Source organism: Melozone crissalis, unplaced genomic scaffold (assembly GCF_028551555.1).
Source record: "Melozone crissalis strain CALT ecotype California unplaced genomic scaffold, PUWL_Pcris_2 ptg000016l_1, whole genome shotgun sequence".
In the NCBI taxonomy this organism is placed as follows: Eukaryota; Metazoa; Chordata; class Aves; order Passeriformes; family Passerellidae; genus Melozone; species Melozone crissalis.
The window spans coordinates 37,970,423-37,996,068 of record NW_026535794.1 but is presented as its reverse complement, the minus strand read 5'-3'; positions in this window follow the sequence as shown (position 1 = coordinate 37,996,068).

Below are 25,646 nucleotides of genomic sequence, written 5' to 3'. Positions count from 1 at the left end.
AGGTAGAAGGACCTGGGCAGTTCAGAGATGGCATCCAGAAAATCCCATCTAAAGAGCTTCAAGAACAAACCCATTGTTTGGAAAACAATGCAAAATTACCTTTCTTAGCTGAAAAAAGAGAGTGGTGGAGTCAAGACAAAGACATTGGCTGTGGCATTGTTACCTTAGGAATAACCCATAGCAAAGCAGGCAGTGTTGCAGGGAGTGATGACTGATGTCTCAGCATAAAAGAACTCACGTGCTCATACCTTTGCTGCAGGTCCTACAAGGTAGAAAAGTTCACAAACTGAGGCCCTACCATTATATGAAAGCCAATGGGAAACAAAAAGGGAAACTAATTTACCCTAAATAAAACCTGATCAAACACATAATGTATCTGATTTTTTTTCTTTTTTTGTTCTCTATACCCCAGACAAAAAAGTAACATTTGAAAAGAGATTTTTGGAAGAGATGCAGACTTCAGATATGCATTCCAGTGTCTGGGCAGGGTATAAAAGTTGAAAGATAGAACATCAATATCAGTACAGTAAAAAACTTGTTTGTGTTCAGATGAAATCTGGATAATGATTTATAGATATAAGGTTGAATGTCAGACATGACAGAAAACACCTGAAGTGACTAGTCAGAGATGTCAGGGACAGTGCATTCTGAAACCTTAATATCACTGCAAGGGGTCTTTCTTGGAACTGGGTAAGATCTCTGGGTAGAAAAACAGGCTTTAATGGAAAATAGTGGAAAAGAGCACATTAAACTTAGATGGGGGTAAAAGAAATGTAAGAGAAGGTCCAGAGATATTTTAGGTTGTCCTTAGAGGAACATTAGGAAAACTTTTATTTCATATGCAAAACTGTAGGCCAAGTTGAGAGAAAGAGCACATTTAGGTAGTAAATTTGGAAAAGATTAATTTATTTTGCCTGTGAAAAATATTTCTGGACAACGATTCTAGTTTTTTACAAGCTGTTAGTTAAAAAAAACACCCAAAACCTAATGTATGCTTATGTACAGCATATTAGCTTTTCCCAAAGTGGCAATCTTTACATAATAGTGAATTTTTTTTAGTGGATTCAAGCAGTTTGCAATGAAGCACAGGTTTTTACCATTGCAGCTTCAGAAAATGGCAACTAATCAAGGTTTTTCAAGCAGATTCTAATGAAACATCCTGTTAAGACATGTGCCCAGCTGGCACATAGCCCTGGTACTTAGCTTCAGTCAAAAGAAATGCTGCACTGCTGGACATTGACATCAGAATCAGGAGCTTCTGGAAGAAAAGGAAAAGCAAAATATGAAGAAACTCAATGCAATTTGATGTCTCAAGTGCTACTCAGCTTCAGAAAATGATGCAGTGCCTATCAAGGATAGAAAATACAGGTTACAAACAGCAGAGATGTTGCAAGATGTGACTCACACATCTCACACATTTTAAGTTGACTCTCTTAGCAGAAACAAGTTATGGACCCACTTGCAAATCGCAGACAGTAAGAGTATAAATGCCATTACTTGTGTCACTTGACAGGGAGTGTCTGAAGTGGCAAAATCTTCAGTGGGCAGAGAGAGATGGTCACCCTTCCCAGCTAGGATAACACATTCACTGTTTTCTGATGACCGAGGTGCTGCATTTCAGGGCAGATGTACCTGGCAACACTTTCCTCAGCATCTAACCAAACACCTTTAGGCAATGTTATCATATTAATCACAAATATTTGCAATACTGTGTGGGACTAATAGTATTAACCCTTAAAAGTGGCTCATCTCACAGAATGAGATGCAATAAGGAAAAAAGATCTTCCATAAAAAGTTTCTACAAGCAGCTTCAACTAATAGAGGCACATTTTTAGCCCTTACTTCAACCATTTTAGTTTCACTCTTTCTGACTTTTAATTTAAATAAGCCCAGTCATCTGCTGCCCTCTTGTTTACAGTAAGACCTTACTAAGTGCCTAGGTAACAGCTCAGTAAGAGTTGCTTCTGTTAAATGTACTTTATATACACATGGTTAGGTCTCCTTCAAGTTCCTCAATTTAATTTGCTGCACAATACAGTAATTCAATCTGATCACCATTTAGTTACAGTGCTTGTCAGTGTAACATTGACAGTATTTCCACATTTGTCAGAATTCCTACTAATCTGCTCACATAATGCCTCACGCATTTACTGAGGCTGCCTTTTCAATATGACTTGATTTACTCTACCTTTGGGAATGCTTGAAAAAAACTGCACATTTTTTTCTGTAATTCACACTGGATTTGTGGAGTGTTGTTCTTCTTTGCTTATTTATCTTAATTCCTAGGGTATTTGGAAATTTTAGGATGCCACATCTTTGTTATGGTGAAGTTGTTATTCTTACTTTATGAAAGCTGTGAACAATCATTTGCACAACAGCTAGAATTGTTCATGTATTTACCTTTGATCTGTTACTTTACCAGTAAAAAATTAGTTGTTCATTAGTACTCATAAGTCATACGACTGCCCATCATTTCTGATTAAAAAAAAAAAAGGTTATGGTGGAACCATTAATTTAACCTTCACACTTAGTTTTTTTCAAGGATTTGTTATATTTCAGTAAAGCAGCATGTGTGGATTTTGGAAGTGGCTTTGCTTCACCTGTGGTCCTGTGGTCTTCACCTGTGGTCCTGTGGTCTTCATTGGTCCTATAGCATATCCAGTCCACAAAACACTGCTGCAATATTATAAAGTTCTCCAAATTAATGCAATCTATTTTCTGCAACTGTGCATGCAGTTATGAAGTTCAAAGAGTGCACTAGTCTCACTAAAGAAATTTATTATTTTAAGCTGTAACAGGTGATGTCTTTCTGGTATTTTTTTTGTTCTCAATAGATTTCATGTAACATAGGAAATATATGGCTATACTCTCATTCTTCCTGGGGGATATGATCACAGAGACAAATCAAAAATGTCACTGTTAAACAACAAGTTTTATGTATGCTTTTTGGAGAAGCTACATTGATATTTGAATCCAGGGTATGATGTATGAGTGGGAGGGGAACCAAATCAAGGTAAAACTCAACAGCTGCACCTCCGTCAACTCAGAACAACTGAATCAGGAAAAATGGAAATATGATCTGGGAAAGATGGCACATATGGTAACCACATGGTTAAAGACACAAAGCTAACATGCTTTATCAGGGATTGCTAGGCAGTTTTAGGAAAGAGTTTTTTCTCATTTTGAACAACTCATGGTTCTTTCACCCTCATTGGGGTTGAGAAGGACAGTTCAATGACTGAATGGAGACTTTAGTCCAATTAGTAGTTGTCTATTCAGTAAGAATTTCTAAGATCTTAAAATTTTTCATTAAGTCAAAACCTGAAATTTCAGTCTGGGACAATTTAAATATTTTTTTACAAGGAAATATTACAAAATTTTGGAGGATTTTTCTTTTGTTTGGGGTTTTTGTTTTGGTTTGGTTTTGGTTTTTTTGTTTGCTTGGGTTTTTTTGGCTTTGGTTTTTGGGGGTTTTTTTGTTGTATTTTTTGGGGATTTTTTTTGTATTTTAAAAGAATATATAATGCGGAACAGCTATCCAAATTACTGATATCAAACTTTAGGACTTAAAATCTATTTGTACCAAAACTGGAGCAAATGTAACAATTGTTTGTCTCATTTTTTCTAATTGTGGTTTTTTTATGCATCTTCTAAGTACAGTCTCAGACGATAAACAGAAAACTATGAATAAATAAATCATAAAGAAATAGGTCATCCAAAGCATTGCAAAATTAACATAACCCCCTACCTTGAGCAAATTAGCAAAGCAATTGAAATCCTAAGGAATCCTAAGGCTCCTGGATCCAGTAGACACATTTAATTTTGCATAGATGAATCATACTTAAATATGGAGTTAATTACACAAATTCTTTAGCGACATATGGAAAGGCAAATGGTAATTATAGCTCATTACTATCTACATCAGTAAAGGCAACAATTCAGATTTGGCAGTTACCTCTCACATCAGCATGCATGGTGTCTGGCAGCCTGAGCAAACATAAGATCTCACCATTGGCTGCACAACTTCATCAGCTGTAAACTAACTGAGTGTTCTTTGATCTGAGGCACAAATAAAGCACAGCTGATGGCCTGTTTGTAGTTAGCCTGCCCTATTCGTCCCGGGCAAGCAGCACTGGACTCCTAAAACTGTCCTCACTATATGGGGGAACCCTTGAATGATGTCAGGAGAACTTGAGTGTGGCTGTTGTCACCTCATCTGTAATTCCAATCCAGTGTCTAATCGAAATAAATCATAAATGACATTCATGTGACCAAATGCAGAGCTCTGGTGTGGAATCAGTCAACATGGAACTGTTAGAGCAATTCCAGAGGAGGGCCACAAAATTGATAAGAGGACTGAAGCATCTTCCTTCACAAAGAGAGGCTGAGAAAAATGGACCTGTTCATCCTGAAGAAGAGAGGAGGTTGAGTGGAGACCTCACAGCAACTTTCCAGTGTCTGAAGGAGGCCTGCCAGGAAGCTGGAGAGGGATTCTTCATCAGGAGCTGTAGTGATAGGACAAGGAGGAATGGGTACAAATTGAAAGATGGCAAATTTAGGCTGGATATTAGGAAAAGATTCTTTACTGTAAGAGTGGTGAGGCACTGGGACAGATTATCCAGGCAGGCTGTGGATGCCCCAGCCCTGGTGGTGTTCGAGGCCAGGTTAGATAGGCCTTTGAGCATCTAAGGGAGGTGTAGTGGGAGGTACCCCTACCTAACAGGCAGAGGGCTGTTGGGACTAGATGACCTTTGAGGATCCTCCCAACCTTTAACATTCTATGGTTCCATAAATATGGTTAACGGGGGATAGAGTGCTGTCTACCAAAAGTGCTCTAGATACGAGTTTAACAATATGATTAATAATCCTTCGATTTCACAGACTGCACTTATTAGGCAAAATTTTACTGTTAAAGGGACATAAAATGTGCTTTTATGATGTGTATCTTTGGTCATCATATGCATATTTTTGTGTGCTTCTCCTGTTAGCTGTGATATGAAACAGAGTTGTGTGACAGTTGAACAACTATGCCCTGTCAATGAGATCATGAGATCTCAGTTCTGGAATGCAGATGCACCTGTAGTTATCTGGAAACCTGATGAACTTAAAAGTTGCAACAGAAAAGAATTAGGTATGATCTGCTACGTGCCAAGGAATACTTTGAAAAGATCATACAAGGAGAAACACACACAAAATCATGATGACAGAAGAGCAAAGCAAGGCTGCATATACAAAGCTGCAAGAGGAATCAAGAAATAAATTTGACAGCATACTAATGCAAGCTATCAACTAATTTTCTCTATTGATGATAACTTTTGAAATACACTTATTCATCCAGTAGCTAACATATGACATTAACAGAGCTTGCACATATTTTGGATTTAGAAGCAAATCAGAATCAAACCTCAGACTGAATTAAACATTTTAAAAACATCTTGCTATCGAGGTACATACAACACATTTGCTATCAATAATGTATATGCATCCCAGGCAAATTTTGCCTGTAGTTTCTTGCATTTTCTATTGCATACTAGATGATATAATAATTTAGAGATTAGAGTTATTCAGGAAAACTCACTGTAGCAACCCCATGATGTGACAGTCATATGCCTAGAGTACCAAAATGCCAAAGTCATTGCTGCCTTATCCACTAAGAGACAGAACATAGAATTAAAGGGAACATATGAAGACCTGTGCTTTAAAACACAAGCCTTAGCAAAAGTAGTAGAAAATGGGAATCAGTATGTATTAGCTATACACTATATAATTATTTATATGCTATATATAATCAGTTATATACTAATGCAGTACAAAATCTTGAAAATATGAAAGCTAAAACTTAAAGCATCAAAACAATGCTGTGCACAGATTAATCACCATTAAGACAATACAAGGTGAAGGGATTCAGTGATTGTATGTCAGATTGCAGACAAAATAAACATTGTCTTGCAAAGGATTTTTTAACTTTCCCCACCTCACCCCTTTTGTACATATACTGAGCCACCGTATGTCCTTCTCTGAAAGCTTTGGGATTGCCAGTGAAATTCCCACTGCAGGCTGCATAAAGCCACACATGTCCTTAACTGCATTTAGGTTGTCAGTTCAAACAATGTATCTGCCAAAACATGTTAAATGCTGTAACAAATTTTGACCTGTTTCAATGAGCTGCTATGAGATTTACTGTTGCATATATCGTGCAGTCTTTGATGACTGCATGTTTTGTCACCAATACAAAATAACAAAAAATATTTCAGTAGGTTCACAAAGTTTTTAGAGGGATGGACTGCACCAAGTATCAGCTGTCCCTTTCAAGAGAAAATAAGCAGAATGTTAAAAAAAGGCAAAGGTTTCATCATCTTCAGAGGTCCCAGTGGCCTCTGATTACATATGTAGCTAGTGAGGAAAACATTATTTTTATTAATTGGAATTTTAATTCATATATTAAAGTCAGGCTTGCCCCACTGCCACAAATTGCAACACATAATATTAATGGCAAATTTGGGTTCCAATAAATCCTATTTTTCCAGGGAGAGGGTATTTATTTGAAAAATTTCTGACTTATTCTGTTTGGCTTTTGGGTTCACAACATATATTGCTTCTTCTACAAGGAATATATTTTTCTTCATGTGTATGTTCTGTGTTACAGATTGTTATTAATACCATATCACTAATCTCTCGAGTTCAAGAAATATTTTAACTCAGAACATCCACTTTGCCCTTCAAAAGCCACATCTTCTCTCAATAGTAAACATCAAAATAACAGCATAATTGAATGAAATTCAAAGGAATTATTTATGTAATGGAGACATCTTGTTCTCATAAATTATTGAATAAGAAATAGCTGACAACCTGTTGAATTTTCCTAGGGCTGTGCTGAATTTCTCTTTATCAACTTGATATATGATTTATGAAAGCAGAAGCATCAGGGTAAAAATGATAAGAGAACTTGGCTTCCATACTAATAAAGAAACTGCAGTGAAACCAATATTTAAAAGTTATAAATTAGGTCAAGCTATTCTCAGTTTTTTTGTTGACATGAATTTTTTTTTGGTGTTTCAGACATAAAACTGCAGGAATTTTTTTTCCCAAACTGGTACAAAAAAACCCAACCCCCCAAAAGGAGAACTGCTAAAAGCCAGCCTTTTTCTCTATTTGTTTGATGGTTCAAGATGCCAAAGGGTAAGGTTGGCCTCCATGTGAAGGTTTCCCTTTCACTTCTATTTCTCCTCAATTTCATCTACAGAAATGCTGTCTGTAAGTTATCACAATACTATCTTTGAGGCCAAAACAATGATCTGATAAATAGTTCCAGCCTAAGCAAAACCAAATGCAGCTCTCAGAATACATGAACATTGGGACATCAGCATTTGGAACTGCTCAAAAAAATTTAAACCACTACAGTACTAGAAGGGCAGCAAGACCTTTAAAGTTTGACATATTTAATACTTGTAAACCCTCTTGCACTTTGGTTTTCAGAACACTGTATTTCACTGCATATTTTACCAGTAACCTTCCATGCACTTGCTTTTCTGCCTTGGGAGGAAAGTCCCTGTACTAAGGCACAACATAAAATATGTTTGTTCAAGAATTCATACCCCAGTAACCAACAATCTTCATGATTTAAAAGCAAGTTTCAAAGAAATAAACAAGCCTTCTCAATTTTAGAAGAAACTTCACATTTTATGAGTAGAACTTTGTGACCTCAGGCCAGTTCATTTCTATCAGCAAAAGTAATCTGGAGGTGAGTGATACTGACTGCTCCTTTAAACAATTATTTGTTCTTGCTGGACATTTATCTGCAACTCAGTGTTTCTATGTACTACTGTAAGAGGAAATGTATTTTTTTAAAGAGCAGTAGTATACAAGGGTGAATGCCATCTGGGCTTTAAGGATTGCAGAAGTGAGAAAACAAGAGAATAAGTGCCTCATACTACTGCTCCCTTTATAGATGGAGCTGGGTGGCAATGTTTTGGCTGAAGCTTTGTTAGAGTGGACACAATCCCAGCACAATAATGGTGGACTAGAGGGAACAAAGGCTGATGAAGATGATGAATTTCCCAGGGGCTTTTATTTGAGAAAATCCCTATGATTAATAACAAAAGCTCACAGCCTAGCTTCTGCTGTGAACAATCATTTGCTATTAGATGATAGTAAAAAAGCAGAATATTTTTTCCCATCTAGGCATTTTCAAGAGGTAGCATTTGTTTCTTACAGCTCTGAACTTTGCTACTCACTGTGACACACTCTATCAGCAGATTTCAAAAACCACATGGTGTCTGAAGAAGATGTAAGGGCTCAGGAGGATGCAGCTTATTGTCTTGTATCTCTCAAACAGACCACATGGGAGAATGGAAAAGGTATTGATGTAGAATGACACCAGAGAGCTCATTTTTGCCTGTCAAGAAAGGCAATAATACCTTAGACATGAACCAGTATAAAAGGGGGCTTTTATAACTGGTACTTTAGCTTTTCTTAGAGGTGTTTGATCTGGACTTCTGTCATGTACAAAACCATAGTTCTGTGAGGAAGTTACTCTCAGCATAAGTTTTTTGGCTCTTCAGTTGTCCCTCCTTACAAACCTGATGACCTTTTAATAGCCCTAAGAGGTCTGAGGCACCTTAAAAAATGTTTCTAGTTGTTGGTAAAATGTCCTCCTTTGATTTTCTTTTTCCTACATGTAGTATCTTGCTGAGCTTTTAATCTTCCGGATGGTTTGTCTGCAAGAAATAAAATGAATGGCCAAGGCATGATTCACTATCATTTTTCTGAGCAAAATTTTGAGATACCTTTTCTGCGTAGAGAAATAAATACAAATTAATAAAATAATTGCATGTGTTACTTACCACCTTACACTGAAAAATTTTGCAAAGGGATGATTGAGTAAACACTGGGACATTTCAAGCTGAATAACTAATTGCCCATGTTGCACAAGCTTTCCTGTACTGTGCATAAAAATATATAGCTTGGATAAAAGGACTCAAAGACACTCAGGCGTTTTTTTTTCATTAGTATCTCACATTATAACTGTATTATTACATTACAACTGTATTACTTTCTAATCAGCAAATGGAAGAAGTAAATATTTAAAGCTTTGATTATAGATATTTTTATAAAGCAAGATAAACAATTAACGGAGTGAATCAAAGTCCTGCACATAATGCAGTGGGGTAAAGAGAAACGAGATTTTTCTGTATCAACAAAGGGGAATCCTCCCTTTCCTGCACCCTGGCTCTTCCCTGCATTGCTGTCTGTGTGAGAGTGTGTAACACTACCAGGTATCTAGAATATCTAATGAGCTTTAGGGATGTGTGGAACAGGCCTCTTTACCCACCCAGTGATGAGCACAGCATTGCTGAGGAAATAGCTTCATTTAAGGGTTGCTTTTCATCTGGAGCAAGAAGAACAAGGGGAGGGACTGTAAAGCCTGACACATAGCAAGCACAGAAGCAATGAAAAATATTGCATTTATGAGAAATTTATCGAGAAAGGATAATGTCATTAGCTGCCTTTGGTTCTTAACAAAATACCCCACTGATGTGCAAGCTAAAAAATTTAAAAATAATGAGGTTGACTTATTTTGTTTCTGTCCTTCTGCCTGTTCATGGAAACTAAACTAAGGGGAGACATGAGATTATAGGAACTTCTACTGCTAAACTGAGCAAAATCTGGGCCACATCTCAAACACAAAATGAAACAAATCAGTTTCTGTGCCTCAGACTGATTTCTGAAGAGGAGCAAAATGGGACCCTGAAGGGAAAAATGGAGCAGATCAATAACTTACTCTTTCAGTCTGAAGCTTATAGGAGATAAATAGCATCCTGACATTGAGGTCATAACAGGGAACAAAAATGCTACAAAGAACCAAGCAAGGCATGCTAAATCAGAGTTCACAAATTAGCAAGGACTGTGGTTTGCAAGGTAAGTCAAAGCAATGCCAACATTTGAAAAACGGGCTGCAGTATCTCACATTGGAATTTGCAGAAAGTCTTGTCAAGAAGGAAACTCTGTTGAGGAAGTCTCAGGTAAAAGCAATTGTAAAATAAAAGCAATTGTAAAAAGATTTGGCATCTTCTCAGGAAGTGGGATGGTCCTGACAGAACCCAGGACAGCAAGAGAAGCATTGGTGTCTTAGATTTACACATCCCGAATGCTGACCTGGAAAATAAATGAGGATCTGTGTAGACCAGGTTCTTTGGAGTTCAGAGTAACAAGACGAATTACATGGAGCCTTTGATTATTTTGATAAGAAAGACACTCAGCCCTCTGCTCTTCTCCAGGTTCATGCTGTTCTCCAGAATGAGGATCCTACTTGACCTAGATCAAAGGACTTTTAGTTTCATGGATCAAAATGGACATCTTGAAGGATGTAGCTGAGCTACTTTGGTTTTCCTAAAGAAAATTTGTGCTCCTAATTTTAATGATGAATTCCTGACTTTCTTGAGTCTTTACCATCTAAGAATGTGATAAAATAGCAGTAATTATAGCATCTAGCCACTAATAAGGCTTTTCTGTGCTACAGTCATGAATGGAAATACATGCACAACATTTACAGCTGCTGAACTAAGCCCAGCATCAGGAGTGATTTAATCATTGATTAAAAAGATAGATTCATTGATAGATTACAAGAATGTTTTATTCGGTGACTTTGCCATGGACCTAAGGGAAAAATATCCATCAGTTCATTATTTCATTATTTTCTATAACTCTTGCTTTTGATAATTTAATTCTGTCCTCTGAATGAGAAGAGAGCAATAAAATTGCCCTAATACATATATTTGCATTGTCAACTCCATATTTAAGTTTGCGTAGAAAATTCGTATGTTACACTGACTTCTAAAGAGACATCTTCACGAAATGTAATAAAAGATAAACCATTTGCAGAATAATTTTTACTATATTAGCAAGAAATGGTTTCTGGCACTTTTCTAGTCCTTTATAGTTGCTTTGTTTAATTATAAGTCAGAGCTGGTATAAAATATAGCAAGATAGTTCAGTGAAGCTATAGCATGTTGGTTTTTAATTAATATTCTTATAAAATATGAATTAGCATGGTTAGAAACTTACTTGAAATCTAATTAACTTGCCATAGCTATCTTGTTAGGTGCCTGCAATACTAAAATATTTTTACAAGGTTAACATATTAATAATATTATGATTATGCATTTCTGTTCATTTAATTATATTACAAATCTTATTTTGTCCTTAGATGAGCATTAAGCATCAATTCAAAGAGCTGTCCTTTAGCAAATCATTAGATTGCTGACATACAAAATCTGATTTAATTACAAATTCATTATTAAATACTTTTACATTTAATGCTAATTTTGCATTTTACTGTCATGGTACATAGACACACATAAATGCCTTTTATATGTTTTCAAATAAGGAGGCAAATAGTTGGTTGAGGGAGGAAGGTCATTTGGTTAGCTTTCTTATCTTGGAGGGAAAACTAAGAAATTTGCTGATCTAGTTCCTCATTTTGTGACAATCAAGTCTGCAGCTACAGGTGGGGTGTATCTCTCATTATTAAAGAGATGGTCATATCCAATAGAGCACAGGCAGTAATAGCGTGTCTTGTTTCTGGGAATCTTTTCCTGTAGACTCTGTAGGAATCAATGAGCATAATTGTACTGTACTTGTCAGACAGCTGAAATGTTTCAAGACATGAAGCATGTTCTTATGTGAACATCTGGGGCCTTCATATGAGGCATGTGACTCCAACAGTCAAGTATAACATGTATGACCTTCATAGCGAAATTATCTTAAGGAGTTAAACTAAATGAGCAAGAGCTGTGTAACAAGGTGATTGTTACTTCCTCCTCCTCCCACTGTGAGTCTGATTACAAGGAGTACTTTGCTGTCTTACTGAAATTTAACAGAGCTTGTGTAGCTCCAAGATTAGAAATGGATAGACCTCATCAACCAAAATTTGACCTTTTCTTGGAATTCCAATGGTAGTACTATTCTGACATTATAAGAGGTACCTCACAGTAGAGGTGACCTCATATTTTTGTTATTAGTTGTTTCAGCGACATCCTGAATATTACGGGAAATATGGTCTGAATTCATATTCCACAGTCATTAACTGTGTTCAATCAACACCAAAAAAACCTAGAAGACCTTATCTTTTGTGTGTTAACAAAGCTGTGCCTATTCCTCCTTAACAGAAGATGTTCTATTATTTTGTACATGTACATGGTGCTTGGATTTCAGTGCAGCTATCCCAATTGGAATGGATCATTCTTTATTAATTTTTCAGATGTCTCTTCCCTATCATATTTCTGCCCCCAATCGCACCTTCAAAATTTATACTTCCAAATGCATTCCCAGCAAGTATTAATTTATGACAATGTATATAAAAAAGAAATTAATGAACAGGAATATTGTTTCATAATTTTATTTGTTGCCTGCTTACTTTTAGGTTTTCAGTAAGAAAACAAGTTGAGTTTTTCCCAGTTCAATGAAAGGCATTATTATGTAAATGGTCCCAAAGTAACTGTTAAATAAAAATAATCATCTAGAGCTGAATCACTTTTTGACCAGAAAGGACATATTTTCTGAAATTTCTCATGATGGTTATTTTCTGCTTTCAATAGAAATCGCAAGCATTTCTGTATCTTCTAAGAAAAACTTATAAACACATAAACAAGAGCATTATTCTCAAATTTTATTTTAAGGCCCTGAACAGAAAACTATTGCAGCTATGTGCTTTTACACAAGTAACTGTGAGTTGTGAGAAACAAGATAAAAGTAAGCTCATAAACTATAAATCTTCAGTATTACTGCATGGTAAAATTGCTATACATAATTCTTGTGCAGTTTATCCAGAAAACCTGATTAAAATATACTGCAAAATGAAATGGCTGCTACCTAAAAATTTATGGGATTATATGGGCACACATGACCTAAATTCCTCTGTAGCACTGATTTCCACACAGAAATAAATGGATGCTGGTACCCTCTGCCATATTTCTATGCAGACAAGTCACATGAGTGAATGTTTCAGTTAATATTTGTGCTCACAGTCATTAGGAGAAAGTTTTGACCTTTTGAAAAGTAGGCTCGGCCCTAAACCAACTAAATTTTAATGTAAGCCATGGATGAAGATCTGTACAACAGACATAACTGATGAGTGGATCCTCCTTATCTTCCAAACACCATGGCTGGGCATTAAAGTTCAGTGTTATGACATGCTGATCAGATTGATGACTCTAGGAATATTATTTTAGTGGACACAGATGGATCTTTTCTCTTACACAAAGGCTGTCAACTCTAAGGGTTTCTCACTCTGCTTTTCAGAATGGGAGAACAGAAAGGAGCCATCCCCCAGTAAGTAGAACACCCTCATGAGTCATGCATAACCAGCATGAGAGTTTGCGCTTTCCTTCCACACTGGTAAACAAAAGTCATAAAGAAGACGACTGAATAAATGAACAAGAGAGGTAGAAGCAGCCCAACATATAGAAAATCCTAGTCCAAGGCAATCTTAATTCAATCCCAAAAGTGCAGTTTACTTCACATGATCAGTTCCTGTTTACTGAGATTTCACTATTTCACCTGAAAAGGAAGGCATGCCGTGGAAGTGGCTCAGAGTATGAGAGAACATATGGAAGCTGCAATAGAGAATCAAGTCAGGATATTTAAATTACCCTGTGTAGTGAGCCAAAAGGTCACTTAGATTTCTGTTAAGATCAGAAAAATACAATTTACTCTGTCTTCATTTAATTTACAAATGTGTTGAGAGTTGATCTTTGGCTTTTTAGTTCAGGTGAGCATAACTAACTCGACAGGTTGCAACCTCAGTGTGTGCTCTGAGCTGGATTTGTGTGTTTTGTTGAAATTCCTGTAAGATGGTAGCAATTAAATAAATAAGAATTTCAGATGCACAGATATGTTCCCTGTCCATAACTGAGCTAGGATTTCATGAAGTATAATCAATTTGAAAAGATATTTTTCAAATGTGCTCATATCTGTTCCTATTTGAGCTAAACATGCTTCTAATGAAAGAATTTAAAAAATGCATTTAGTTTTTCTTAGGTAAGCCTAAGAAATTTGGTCCTCATTACATGCAAAGAATGAATATATATATCCTAATGAAGAAATGGTGACTGTACCTCCTTTGCACATAAATTTTCTAGTGATAATACTAAGGACATTTCATTGTGTCTTCCTTAATTAAGAGGAGCTAACATTTCTAAGTGATAGGAAATTTACTTTCCCACATTTCTTTAGTCACTTCTATGTTTCACTCATAGTATATGTCATGTTTCTCAGTCCTTTATTTCTTCTTCTTTTTTAAATGCACAAACAAAAATAGACACCTTTATTTTATTATTTCTCTTGGAGACTATCAGGTGATCAGAAAACTTCAGACTCCAGGAAGTGCTTACATTTATGATAAACAAATCTTTGGCTTTTTTTTCAAGAGGGAAAGAAAAAAAAATAGCAGATGTGACCTCTCCACTGGATTTAAGAAAACAAAATGCAGTTGCTTTGTGAACAGTTTTTATACATTCCCCTTTTGTTCCAAACGGATTTGGAACAGGCTGTTTTTGGAGAATGACCTTAAAATGAAATAAGTAAATGTAAAAAAAAAAAAAAAAGGAAAATTTTCCATATATCTGGGCTACCTAACTCTAAAAATAAGACAAGAAAGTTATTAATTAGTAAGTAAATTGTCGTTCTTGGTTGGAGTGAAGGGGAAAGATTCTTACCTCAAAGTTTTTGTGGGCTTACGTATATTTTCAGAGTAAGCTGGAATCTATCCTTCTTGTGCTGATGGGTAGCATTTGTATATGAAATCCATTTAGTTTCATTAAGGCTGATGCTGAAAGTAACTGGCTAGGAGCATGACAGTATGTATGAGACAGCCCGCCTGTCTCTCTGGAACTTCTCTCCTACTTACAATTTTTGCACATTCTCAAAATACCTACCCTTAGCAATTAGAACTGTCAAAACTGATGAGTAAAAAATGCCGTGAAGACTATGTGGAGGTACTGGTCCTTCTGAGTAAGCAATAATCATTGTAATTATTTATTAAGTAATTGCTGTGCTGTTGATCTGAAAAGTAACTCTAAAAGGAAAAAAATTGTCAAGGAAGGCTGGTACTTAAAAAGATCTGTTAATCACATAAACATAGCATGTCGCAGTATAGGAAAAGATTGAGAAACACAACAGGTGCTCATCTTGTTTCAGCTGCAAATTCTTCACTGACTTCTGCACAAGATGGGAGTAGAAATCAAATCACATTGTTGAGAGGATTGTAAAGGAATATTTCAAGCTGGTAGAGACAAAATCAAAAAGGCCAAATTAAAAAAACAGAAGCATTTAGCAAGCCAGGCCAGGAATAACAAGGACTGTTTTCGGAGCGCATTAACAGTGTAAGGTAAGCAGTCTGAAGCAAGGGCCTACTCCCTCTGTGAAACAAAGAAGCTAATTGCAGGTGATAAAATTGAAAACAACAAAATGTCAGAGTCTTTTTTGAGACAATCTTCCCTAAAAAGGTCAGTTTATAACTAGTGCAGCTGGCAGTAGAGGAAACTGAGCAAGATCTTCAATAGAATAGGGAAGACAAATTTAAAGCTTATTGGGCTAGTTAGGGGGTTGTCAAATCTCTGAGTGCAGCCCTCTCCCACTGGGAAAAAGGACTTGGTGCTGGTCCTGGATGCCCCACAGCCAGCCCCTTTTACCATTGTAGAATCACTGGAATATGAGAACTGCTGGAAGAAGAATGAACTTCAAACAAACAAACAAACCTAATCAAACAAACAAAACGCAAAATCCATATGCATTTGCAAACAAAGAAAGGAAATATTTTCCTTTAGCATGGAAAGCAGAGTAGCATGAGAATTTCAGGTTAGTCACATTTCAATTCTTTCCCCAGCAAAGACCTGAAGCAAAGACCTATAAACTGGAAAATAAAAAATAGATAAATAAGAACTAGGATAGGCTTTTCATTAATAATCCCATCAATAATCAACTTTTCTTCTTCATTAGATCTTGATGATGGGAAACAAGTAGGAAATTTCCTGGGGCTTCTTGCCACCAGAAGGGCTTTGATACAGCCCTGAAAAGGCAGGACAACAGCTTTACAGCCAGGACAGCAAAGCCTCTGAAATTTGTGCAACACAGGTTAGACAATCATATGAGGAGTAATCCATCAATTCTCTATGAAAATAAAAGAAAGTTTTCAGATACAGCACTGCAGAATCAAAGTGCATCTGCTTCTATTCAATACTTTCACTAATGAAGTGCATGATGTAGCAGAAAAAGACCTTGTTAAATTTTTAAATTTCAAAACAACACCACATCAGGACAATAGGCCTGTTGGAGGACAAGATTAGAATGCCGAAGGACAATTCTTGATATACTCAAGAAATAGTCTGAAAATCAATCAGAAAATGTGACATTAAAATCAGTTGCACAATAAAGGACATGGGAACAACCAGTTAGAGAAAATTTCTGAAAATCATCTAGATTTAGAATAGAGCACAAGGTGAATAAAGAAGATATTGATCTTATAAAAAAGAAGTTTCTTTACAAAAAGCCCCAAATACTAGGTTTGAATTTTGCTTTGGAAAGGCTTCAGTTAGAGAGGCATGCAGTTTTGGACAATTCATTCCCCAAAATGATGTTCATTGATTAGGACAAGACCCCCAGAGACCAATAAGAATGTTCTGATATAAAAAAGATGATACCTAGAGAAAGTGCTCTTAATTTATTTGAAAAATGTCAATAATGAAGAATAGAATAACGATTTTTTTAAAGCATATAAAGACCTACTAGAAAGGAGAAGGCAGCATCTGTTTTCAACAACCTTTGTGAACAGAACAAGAAATACTGGATTTAAAGCATAACATAAAGCACAAATCCTGACACTAGAAACCATCACAGCAACAGGGTAGTGAGGTACTGTTATGGATTGAGGAGTTTGGTTGTTGAAATGCTTTTGAGAACTAGTTAGACAGTTAGGAATGACCCCAATACTGGCTGTCATCTGAGCAGATGAACTGGTGGTTTCCTTGATCTTGATTTGTATTTCTCTGTGATTTCACCACAAGAACATTCCATATTTCACATTCACCCCTGCTGGTGCAAGGTACAAGGAAAAGTAAAGCTTCAAAAGCTTATTTTCTGGACTCAAAGCACCACTAGATATAAACCAGAGACCATTTATTCCTAGATGTTGTCCTAAAAATGTCCATTGTGATTACAGCTTGTCTCAGTGAGAACAGAAAATAAGCAAGGACTTGACAGGTCAGCCAGGATTCAGGTGACCAAGCTATTAAATCTCCACACTGCATACAAGTAGGAATAATCCAAGCCCATATGTGTGCATATTCATACATTATATGCATATTGATACATACTTGTACATGTGTGAATAGACACCCTATATGTACAATAATATATTTTGAGTGTGTATAGTTATGGCATAAACGTATTGTATATATACCAAGGCAGACACACATAAAAGTACAGTCAGCATTGTCCAAAATAAAATTCAGAGCATTTAAATTGTCCTCAGTGATTATAAAGGTTACATAAAGAGCAAAGTTTTTAACTTAGGCAACTGTATTTTACGTGTAAAAAACACACTCCCCTTCCCTCATTTAGCACTAAATTTATCTGCAAGCAGGGAAATCATGAGCAGTTTATAATCCAACTTGTCATTTGACCATTTTTTTTAATAATAGAATAAATGTTTTTAGCATTTTGTAATGGTTTTAAGACAGATGTGGTAGGTCTTTCCTTTTCCCAAATTAGATGGGAAATCTCAGGTTCCTTTGCCACATGTGAATTAACCATACAAAAATTCAAAGGTAAATTCACTCTGAGGCCTGTCAAAATTGCAAATCACAGTAGTTTTTTTGCTTCTTCAAAAGATGAATCCTAGTTTCCCAATAAAATTATTTTTATCACTTAGCAAGCACTTCAGTATATTCATTATTGTAATAGCAAGTATAAAATCTCTCTTTTTTATGTTCAATACACAATACACATATTTAGTTAGACTAGTGTATCTAGTCTAGTTTGCAATCAGCATCTATATGTCTGTCAAGCTCAACTTTCCAATTACTTGAAATTTTCTGAGCTTTCTTTTCTGATCATGCACATTCATGGTAGTTGACTCGCTGATCTACTTGTAGTTGAAGAATTAAGACCTAATGTGCACACAGAAAAATTTTACTGATTTGTTTTGTTGTAGAACTGCACTGTCCAAAAAAATCTCTTCTTGCACTCAAATGCACTAGACAAGGACTATGATATGTTATTTAAGGATTTTAAAGCATCAAGGAAAAAATGGTTAGCCTGGCAAACAAGGAGAAATGCACATTCATTTTGTGTAGCTTTATTATTCCTTTTGTGTAGAATTACTCATTGATTCTGTGTGGTTTACATGGAAATGCATCCAAAGTTAAACAAAAAGTTGAGATTTACATTTTTTGCCAAAATAAATGAGTGAAAAAACATTTATTTTCCGCATTATTGAATGCTTTCTCAGACACAAAGATCAGAAACAGAAGTATTTGGAAAAATGTTGGAAAGCTTCATTTTAAGTCAGCTAAAGATCATTCATGTCCACGTGTTTCTTATGTAATTTAGTGTTACAGATTCAGCCATACCCTCTAACCACCATAAATACACTCTTAAACCAGAAGGAAAACCACATTTTTGCATGTAGTCAAGGAAAAGCTCACCATAGAAGGGAAAGAGGGCTTGACGCAACACAGAAGGAAATGTTTATGTTCATAAACATTAAATTCAGACTAAATCAAAATTAAATTTCGTTTTTAAAATGAAAATTTAAAGTATTAAAATGTCATTGAATTCTGCATATTTTTATAAAATTTCTATACATATATTTATTAGCAAGATTCTTGTGGAAAAGTTTAATTTCATAGTAATTGAATTATATTTTGGAAAAAAAATTGTTTCAATCAATTGTTCAATCATTTTGAAGGAAAAAATAATGACAGCAACATCTGCCTAACTTTAACATAAATTTGTTGTAACAATAAAAATAAGATGATGAATGAAGTGAACTCCAAAACCCAAAATCTATGGTTAAAGGACATGGATAATTGAAATTCAACCTTGGGAACTAGTCAAAGTGAAGGTTATTTAAAATTATCAGAGAATTGGATCTAAATTGGATAATTTACCAACAACAGAAAATAGTAAACCAGCTGTACTGAGCATCAGAGTCACTGATTGCAATGGAGTTGATCCTGACTCTGCTACAAATGAGAGGGAGGAAATGCTTCTTTCCAAACAAGCTCTGTTGCTGTAGAGGAATTGTGAAGAGAATTACCCCTGTATTTTCACTAAATGCATCACTAAAGAATCTCCTGAGGTTTAGTAGGAAATTGCCCAGTTGTACCATAGCTGGTCACCTGCTTGGCAGTCATCAACATCTGCATGCCCAGATGAAAATGATCAGTGAGGAGCTAAATTTTACAAATAACAAGACAATCTGAGGTGTGCTGACATTCTTCAGTTTTAGTGACTTATGATATGAAAAGTAGCCACATCCCTCTGTAAACTAGGCCACTGTTTTGAGTCAGCATTCTTCAGGCAACTTTTGTATTTGCTTCTAGCTAGAAATAAAGTTTCAAATGACAACTTCACAAGTGAAGTTTTGCAAGTGAACTGATAAGGCCTATAGGTTTTCAGTGAAATAATCAGAATATTTAACATAAATATGACACAGAAAATCTCCTTCTTTGAAGGAAATTGGTTTTGAGAGGAAAATGCATTGAAAATTATTACATTTGATTTATTAAAAGTAAATTGTTGACTTCATTTCCATTTTCTGCTTTGAAATATGTATAGACTATCTTCACTGAACAAGCCATAAAACTACATCTTGACCATTTCTTAGATAGTAAATTGTTATTTCCCTCTACAAACTGTGAAAGGGAAATAAAATAGATCTTTTGTATTTGCTTTTTTCAGTGAGTCATCAGAAAAATTCAGTTTTTAAAATATAAACTTACAAAAATCAGAAGGGAAAATACTGAGGTTTCAGGCAACCTTTAAGGGAGAAACAGCATTTGGATGTGTGTGCACACTTGTCTCTGTGTCTGTTCAGGTAAATGTAAAATGGAAACTTCAAAAGTTTAAGGATAGACAAACTGTCTGAAAAGGTGTGTCTGCCATTTGTGCATGGAGACCTGTGCAACCCCTTGTGGAAAACCAATTGAAACTCACAAATAGTTCAAGCCCAGAGTGATTCCAAGTTGATGCATTTACTGCCCAGAATGGCTATAATTTCCACCCCTGAAGCTGAATTCTCCTGTGTTAAAAACAAACAACCATGATAATTATGTTTTACTGTCATTACATCATTATGAAGATTGGAAAGTGAAAAATAAATTTATAAGTAGAATTTACCAGAGAGCATTAGAGGCAGATATTAATTATCCAAGATGGAATTTAACTAGGACAGGAGAACCTAAATGTTTTTAATTCATTAAGTACACTAAACAGTTAAAATATACTTCTTATTTAAAGGCTTCTATTGCTCAAAAAGCCAAGGTTTCAAAAGTTTGATAGAGAATTTATTTCTTATTTTACCAGAGGGAGAAGAGCCATATGCTGAATCAGCAAAGTAATCCTGAAAGTAAATCCTGTAAGATAGCTGTGTCACCAGGCTGAACCCACCTCACGACAGCTTGCCTTTTGAGTCTAGCGTAAGAGTTTAACTCCACAGCAGCACTTATTTCTATCTCTTATTTTATTTTTGGATTCTTTATTTTGTCACTAAAAACAGGGTCGTTCAGTTCCTCGTTATGTGGGTCAGAAGTTGGTATTCTTAACTTTCATTACGAAGGAAAACAGCTTCAGCTTTATGGAAATGGACATCTCCAATGTTTGAGGACTTCAATACAGTGGGAGATAAACAGAAATTATTAAATTGATTCTCTCCACTGTGAAATTCCTTTTTGTTTAAGTCATGTTGTGTTGACCATATTACCCTTAAAATTGCTGAAGATCTTTTAAGGCAAATGTCTTCACATCTTGTGATAACTGTAAGGCAAGCTGAAAGAAGTACACTAAAATGGTGTTAGACAGAGACAGACAAGATCTAGCAAAATAAATCTATACATACTGACAAGCTTTCAACAATTAGACATTTGTAAGTTAAACATTATTTTATTTCAGCTCTTCTCCATACATTGCAGACCGAAGTTTTCTCACCTTTTTCAGAACCACAGAACCACAGTGCAGGTTGACAGGGAGAGTCAACTCCCTGGGCTGGGTATTGTCTAGTCCAAGACCTCCTCCGTGGAAGGTCAGTGTTCCTAGCTCTAGATTTGCCCTGGTGGCAGGGGCCTGGGATTCCTGAGGGCCAGCCTTAGTGGGAAAGTTTCAGGCAAAGAAGATGTTTGGTAGCTCAGCCTTTCCCCTGTTCTACAAGATAAGAGCCCCAAACCCATTCAGCTGCAGGCACACTTTTTCCCTTATTTTCTGTCTGCTGTTGATGTAAAATCCCCTCTGGTAGCCCTACATGTTCCTCACCACACTCAGCTGCACTTTGGGTTTGCTGAACCCACCACTGAGGCCATGAAAGCCAATCTCCTTGTTCAGCTGATTTCAGGATCTGATCTTGTGACATCAGCTAAATTGATATCAACCAACTTTCAGCTCCAGCCAGGTACAGACAACCTTGAACTTTGCTATAAAAACACAATCTTGAACAGAGGCTGTTAAGGAAAAAAAGTAAAAAGAAATGGAAAATACCAAAACCAAAAAAATTTTACTCAGGCTGCTGCTACCAGAGGAATAGGAGGATTACCTGTCAGCAGCTCTTGATGGAGTCTAGCCCCTGGTCTCCTGTGGTAATGATGGCCTATTCAGTTCCTCCATCTGTTCTAGGGATGGAGCAGTCACCACTGAGACTGAATCTTGACAGAGTCAAGCAAAGTCTTGACATAGTCAAGCAAAGTTATTTTGCTGTTTCAGTCTACTACTATGGGTAATTAATTTACAGGCAGTCAATGCTAGCTAAAAACAGGGACAAGCAGCTAACTCTGGAGATGAAATATGTGTGTGTGTGGATTTAAATGCTTGTAACACAGAAACTAGAAATTTGTATATTATCAGTGTATTTTGATACCTACAAACAATCTTGGCATCTCTTGCTGTCTGCATCAATGGCAAGTTTCACACTGAGCAAAGGACTGTGAAAGGGAGAGGGCAAAAACTTGGGATCCACATTGCCTTTCAAGGGAGTGAACCTTTTGCCCATATGGATGGGGAGGGTCTCCTTCCAGCAGAGGGGAACACTGTTGCTCTTGCATATGGCACAGTTCATACAGCCTTTCCTGTAAAGGAAAATCAATCAGTACATACTTATGTTCTGATCTACTTAATGCATATATATATAATATATAATACACATATAACCAGTGGGACAAGTTGCTATAAGACTTTGAGCCTGAATTTATTTTGAAGGTTTTCACACTACAAACAAAAACCAAAGATATTAAGGCTTTTTAAATTTATCTGAAACTGTAAAGTGCATGTTTTCAGGGGGAGAAAAGTTCAATCACACCTCAAACGAGCTAATTAATTTCTGGCTTTATTTCCCAAGCTGGTAGTTTTCTGCAGAAATTCATTTCTTGATTAATATGCATCATTAATCATTTAAATAAAAGTGGACCCCATAAATTCAAAGAACAAATAATGCCACTTGACTGCTAATTCAGCAAGGTAATTAGAAGACTTCAGACACACCAGTTGACAGACTATGATTAATAAAAATTAATAAACCTTGCTTGTAGGGTTATTCAATAATAAATTCTACTACATTCTTCTTCCTTTGGTCTTCTGTATGTGTTTTTATATATTTATGTATATTCACTTAAATTCAGATAAAGGTAATCTTAGTAAAGACAAGACTTGGGTCTTACAATTACGGTTTGGAGAAGGTGAGATTTAAAAAACAACAGGACAATGTCAGTGCACCTCTGGCTCTTCTACTCAACAATGAGCACTTTCCACTGAATCTTTCAGCCTGAGATACCTTATTCAAAAAGTGAGCCCATAAGTTCTGTTCAGTCCTTATTCTACTGGGCAGTGTCACCAAATCAGCACAATGTGAAATGAAAAGTACAGAAATATGGAGATTTTGTGACAGCTGAACAGGTTTATTGCATGTCACATGTCCTAATCTGAAGAGACACATGTGCTGTGGGAGCAGATTTCTCCGTGTTAAAGTCACTCAAATTTAATCTCATCTCACTGATCATAATTGTGATTAGATACTGTGCACCAAGAGCTCAGCTATGATGTAAATCCTAAATTCAGAGTGCTAGATCAATGAATTGATTGTACAACCCTTATTATGCACAGATGACTCAAAGGTGAGTATCAACAGCTGCAAACATTAAGGAAAATTAGGACAGAACTTCCAGACTTAATGAAGGTTATTACTTTCAGATTGTTTCTTGAATGAGATTCTTTAAATTAAATGGATTGCTTATCAAGCTCAATCCACTGTAATTAGAAAGTACCAAAATCCCTGACCTCATACAAAAACAATACCTTTTTGTAGAACAGCGTTTAATAATATATTAAGAACAAAAGTTAATGTAGAGGTCACTAGCAGCTATGTCTGCACTTATCTATAACTCCCTAAACTGGTTCTCTGTTCTCATTTGCAGCCCTGGTAGCTGGGACATAAATCTGGAGAGTAGTCAGAGTAGAGTAAAATGTAACAAAATGGTGTGTTCACTTGTTGGACTATATCTCAGCACTGTATTCTGTTTGCTGACAGATGTGCTGTGTTCTCAGGCAAGATCAAAAATAGCTAGCACAATAAAGTCTGGATTTAAAAACCTTTTTTGTACTAGATTTTTGATTATTAAGTAATTTTATTTTCTTTTTCAAAAATGTGGTTTGAATACAATTATATGTTTCACTAACATACTTTTCATTTTGTCAGTAAGGAAAACTTGCAGTACCAAAAGACATACTGTTAAGAGACAGAATGAATTTTCTTATAGATGATGCTTAAAGTAAATCTTTTACTCTCTAATTAGAATTTACCAGAAATATTAGACTGGGGAGAGGGAGCTCATTAACCATTTCCTTGTGAGGAAAATGGAACTGACAATATTTTGCCTGGGATCAACACAACATACACCTAAGAAAAAAAGGTGGAGTGCTTTATTCTCAAGTTAATAGACATTATTATGAAACACAGTAGCAAGACTATCGGTCTTGGAGATGTGTGAGGTTTTATTGTTGCTAAAAAGCAACTTGCTAGTCTGTCCCTTCTGCAGAAGTACTGACCAGTGGTTCTAAACAAGACTGTCGACTTCCAAAACCTTGAAATCTGTTCACTTGCTATGAACCAGGAAACTAGGACAAATCTACAATCCAAATTAAGATTTGCATAATGTGAGGCAGGGAGGGAACTTGGTCTCAGATTACTCAATACCACATAATTATGGCTACTATTGTTCTATTCGTAGGATGTACAACTGCTCAAGTTTGGATCCAGTGTTGTGGAGAGATCTAAGCACAATATTAGCACAGGAAAAAATAAGTGATTTCTTGTCGCTCCAAAGACTGGACTTAAGACAATTGTACACTGTGCCTGTGGGCACAAACTGCTGAAAATTCATCTTCTCTAGTTCTGTCAGCAAAAACACACTTTGTTTTTCTCTTCTGCAAAGTGCTATATGCCCCAGGCTATCGAACACTCTAACAGTGTTTTCCTTAAACTGTTCTAAAAATGGTATTCTTTGGAAGATTGGAACATTAAACTAGTGAGCAAAGTTTGGATTGAAGAGAGATGGGCCAGGAATGAAACAAAAATTATACCCCTAAAACTAAAGAAAATGAGTGAAATGAACATAGACTATAGTGGTCATTGCTGAAATCCTTACTCTACTTTTATTTCCTCTGAAAATAAAAATTCCTGCCAGGACGAATATTGAAAAGGATTTCAGGATTGGCCTTGAGATGAGAAAGTGAATTTACATGTTTATGTGATGGAGTGCTTTCTTTTTAGAAAAAAAAAAGGCCAGAAGTGAGTCTTGAATAAATGCCACCATTTTGAAAAAGGATGAAGCAGCCAAGAGTTCCCTTTGAATTTGAAGTGTGTATTTCAGTGATGTGCCTCAACAGCTGTAGTGAAACTCAGGTTCATTTTATCTAATAGTTTCATCATGAAAGACTCATGAAACTGACAAAAAATGAAATCAAGTAAATTCAAACAACTCTATCACTTACATGAAATTTTTGAAATTCAGCAGAGAAAAAAGTGAGCAAATTCCTTCATCCTGTGAAATTTCATCCAATTTTTCCAAGATCTAGTGGGCTGAAGATTGCCATTTTCATCCCTTACAGCTTGTCAGAAACACAAGGAAGTTACTTGTGCATGGCCTTTTGGAATATATACCTTGGAATTTCAATAAAGCTTTGGTTTGTTAGTTCTTTGTAAGATTCACAGTTTTGATCCAAAAAGTGGGAGGAAAAATTAACAGGAATCAATATAATTAATGTGCATTTTACTGAATTTGGCCTCTTAGGGAAAACAAGAAATGTCTTTTTGCCAACAAAGCCTTATTGAAAGACAGATCTGCAGCTATATCAGGAAAGGCAAACTGTGGGAATGCTCTCCATTTTCT